Here is a 3,810-nt window from a genome sequence, read left to right as displayed (position 1 = left end):
GGGGGCTGGGCTAGCTTTTTTTTTTTTTTAAATTTTCTAAACATTCATCTCTTATGTAACAGTGTTCAGCATTAAAAAATTTAAAAGAAGAGGCACTTACTCATCAATTTCAAAACAGCCTATGAAGAAAAATAAAAAAAATTTAAATTCATTCCAGTTTTATACATTCATGATTTGATCACATGTATAACTTTTCTTTTTTATTACCTTATTTAATTTTATTATTATTACTACTATTGCTGCTACAACCTAGAAGATACCTCAGTGATACTAATACCTGCTGGTAAAGTTAAAAGTTTCACCTTTCTTTCTTTAAACATATCACAATACCTTTCTTGAGTTAAATATTATCTAATGGCTTTAAGAAGTTATGGTAATGTTCATCAGTTATAGAGTGTGGGTTTGTGTGTGTGTGTGAGAGTGTATTTTGAAGAGGGCTTTGGTGGTTGGGATGGTGAGGGTGGTGGGTGTTGTGTGTGGGGTGGGGGGGGGGGGGGGAAGTAAAAGAGTGTTCATTACACGATTTCTCCTGTTGTTTGTAACAATCACACCTGGTATAGCTATTTCGAGTGGCAAATACAAACTGCAAAAAAAAAACATCTATATCATTGCCAACGGCCATATCACGATGAACACACCGGTTCTCGTCCGATCACCGAAGTTAAGCATCGTCGAGCGTGGTTAGTACTTAGATGGGTGACCGCTTGGGAACACCACGTGCCGTTGGCACTACTATTTTGCACCCTACAGAAAAAAATTTTTTTTTAAAAATTTCAATTTTAAATTTTTTTTTCCCCCACAATCACCACATTTTCCCCCCCCCCCCTAACACACACACACACACACACTCACTCTCTCTCAATCAATCAATCAATCAATCAATCAATCAATCACTCACTCAATCACTCACTCACTCACCCACCCAGCAGCAGCTGTGAATCTTTGCATGTGTATACCTCATACAAAATTCAAAGTGAAAAAATAAATAGATAAGTGTATATGTATGTATGTATGTATGTATGTATGTATGTATGTATGTATATATGTATATATATATATATATATATATATATATATATATATATATATATATATATATATATATAAACACACACACACACACCTATTTTGAAGTTTCTCTGTTTCAGTGGGCAGTTATGTATAATAATGAGAGATTCAAAAAGACGTTGATAACAATGTCATCAATGCCTGTTTAGTGTGCTCATTTGTTGGATGGTCGGCAGCAATACTAGAGGTGGTACAGCTGTAACCTGTAAAATTGTACCTGCAATGTGTTGTGTATGGAAAAAAATAAAAATTATATCATCTAAATTTTTGTTATCCAACAATAACCTTCCCATCAATGCATGATGTCACAGTAGCCATAGCTCTACTCTTTCTGCCATATAACATTGGGGGGGAAAAAAAAAAAAAGGAGCTATTAGAATAATAACAAAAGATAAAAAATCATCTAACTGCAGACCAAAATTCAAAAAACTTAAAGTCCTGACTGCCATAAATGAATACGTTCTAGAAACTTTTTATTCATTCTTAAGAAAAAGAAGAAAAAAAAAATTATTATTTTTTTTTTTTTTTTTTTTTTTTTAGATATTCGCACATAGGTATAACACCAGAAATGCTAGTAAATTGAGGATAGTTGAACATAACACTAGGCGATTTGAAAATGGACTAAATTACTTGGGAGTAAAACTTTACAACTTAATATCACAGAAAATAACTAAAACAATTTACCAGTATTAAAAAAAAAAACAGTAAAAAAAATTCTTCTAGAATATCCTACCTACCCTCTGAAGCTATTCTTTAATTTGATTGATAATAGAGAAATTGAACTGTTAATTTGTTGAATGGACTTGTGATAACAGCTGCTTCATGTTTTGCATAAAGTTAAATTGTGTAACATGTTATGTATTTTTTTTTTTTTGAAATTTTTTTTCTTGGTAACTTGCATCATGTAAATATTAATTGTCTGCACATACATGTTCTATATCCCGGAGCCTTGACTCCACGTGGGATCAACAGAACAAAAATACAAAAAAAAAAAAAAAATCCAGCTCACTAATCTAGGTGCATTTTGCTAACAATATTTGGAATATATATATATATTTTTTTTTGTGTAACATGCAAATTCTGTATTATTCTGCACACATTATTTATAATCTTCTATCATTTTCTTAGATAATAACTATTAATTCATAAAATAGATTGTGTGTGCATAACCTCCTGGAAACATTTGCACTTACCTCCTACTTTACTTTTTCATTTAAGCAATCCTATTCGCATGTATACACTTAGGTTGCAGCATCGAAATTGTGTAAAATTCAAAGTGTGTATTGCCTGAAAAAAAAAAAAAAAAAAAAAAAGACATACCAAATATTTGCATACAGCGACACACTACATATTTGCACACAGTGGAGTTTTGCGGTAATTAACCTAGCACAATTTACCACACGCAATCACACGCCCGCGATGAGATAACACACTCGCTGTTTTCCTGTTGACCGGCACGAGGAGTAAGAAAAATTGATATTTACACGAGCACACACTCCCACACTAGTCACAACGTCGGTCATCAAGTTGTGTTGAAAATTCCTGTAGCCTCTGTTTTCCCAAATGATTTCACTTAAAATTTCATTTAACAAGACCATAAACAAATTTACAATACTAATTTCTTAAACAAACACTTCAGCGAACAAGTGACTGTCGCATTCATTACAAAGCTTACAACTTAACAGATGTTTCCGATGTGAAATAAAATAAGAAAATGTTTTACAACCAACCTAGAACATTTAGTCAAAACGTTTTTGTCCTGGTTTATGATTATTTTCCGTGACATGAATGTTTCAAAACTAATAAAAATACGAATGCAGCCAAATATAATGAAGTTAGCACATAAAAGACGACTTAAAATATTTCATTTTTCGAGAATTGGCAGAGCAAGAACGCACAGGTCCAACGGAAATTTCTTTAAAGATAAACGACCATCGGACAAAAACACCCCCTCCCCTCATCCTCAAAAATACGTGAATAATATACTTTTTCAATTATATTTTTATCGTTTTTTTTTTTTTTTTTTAATATACTCATTAAAACTTCAAAATAAGCAGGTACTCGTGTGTTTTTCTCTCTACAATGTACCTGATCTCGGTGCGTAAACCTACATCATTTAGAGATGGAATTAATGTACACATACAAGTAAAATTTTGTTCCATTGTAAAATTGAGAGAAAGAAGGTTTTCCAAACGCATTAAGTATGGAGACTTTAAATAAGATTACGAGCTTATAAATGTTTGCAACGAAATAAAGTGACCATGTATCTGCAATTTCAAAAATATTTTTGCTCTGCTAACCTCACATGCAAGCAAGTAAAAATAACCTCACAACTTACTTACCTCTCTCAATTTCGCAGTACCAAAACATAGAAGGGATAAATAGGATAGTTTTTATTCGAAATCCTGCAAGAGTTTTAATTTTTATTAAAATATTTCTCCAATGTAGCATGTGTGTGGAATACTTCATCAGCAACTTGCATCTGCACCTTGAGTGAATTGAAGGGCAGCCAGTTTTAAAAGCTAAACAGAAACTGCACTCTTGAGAATGCATCAGATCCAAGTGAAATGCTTGTTGTGTGTACAGTTAAAAGTTTTATTATTCACACAATGAAAATGTAAACAAAATTTACTCACAATAATAATCACATCATCCTTGGAGGTGCACGAAGAAAGCCATTCCAGGTGGCACTGAACAAGGTGATTTGCTAGTGCTTCCACAGCAAACAGCCTTCATGAAATT

The 3,810-nt window shown here is 32.6% G+C and overlaps 1 non-coding gene across 1 annotated transcript; it reads left to right on the top strand.

The window, feature by feature from the left end:
* The first annotated feature begins 610 nt into the window (after positions 1 to 610).
* LOC134544563 (5S ribosomal RNA) lies at positions 611 to 729 on the top strand. The gene has a single exon (XR_010077869.1). It is a non-coding gene; the product is annotated as a 5S ribosomal RNA (ribosomal RNA).
* Positions 730 to 3,810: the final 3,081 nt, after the last annotated feature.

The sequence above is a fragment of the Bacillus rossius genome, unplaced genomic scaffold (genome assembly GCF_032445375.1).
Source record: "Bacillus rossius redtenbacheri isolate Brsri unplaced genomic scaffold, Brsri_v3 Brsri_v3_scf42, whole genome shotgun sequence".
Classification (NCBI taxonomy): domain Eukaryota; kingdom Metazoa; phylum Arthropoda; class Insecta; order Phasmatodea; family Bacillidae; genus Bacillus; species Bacillus rossius.
Note: the sequence above shows the minus strand (reverse complement) of the source record. Positions and strands in the feature narration are given on the sequence as shown.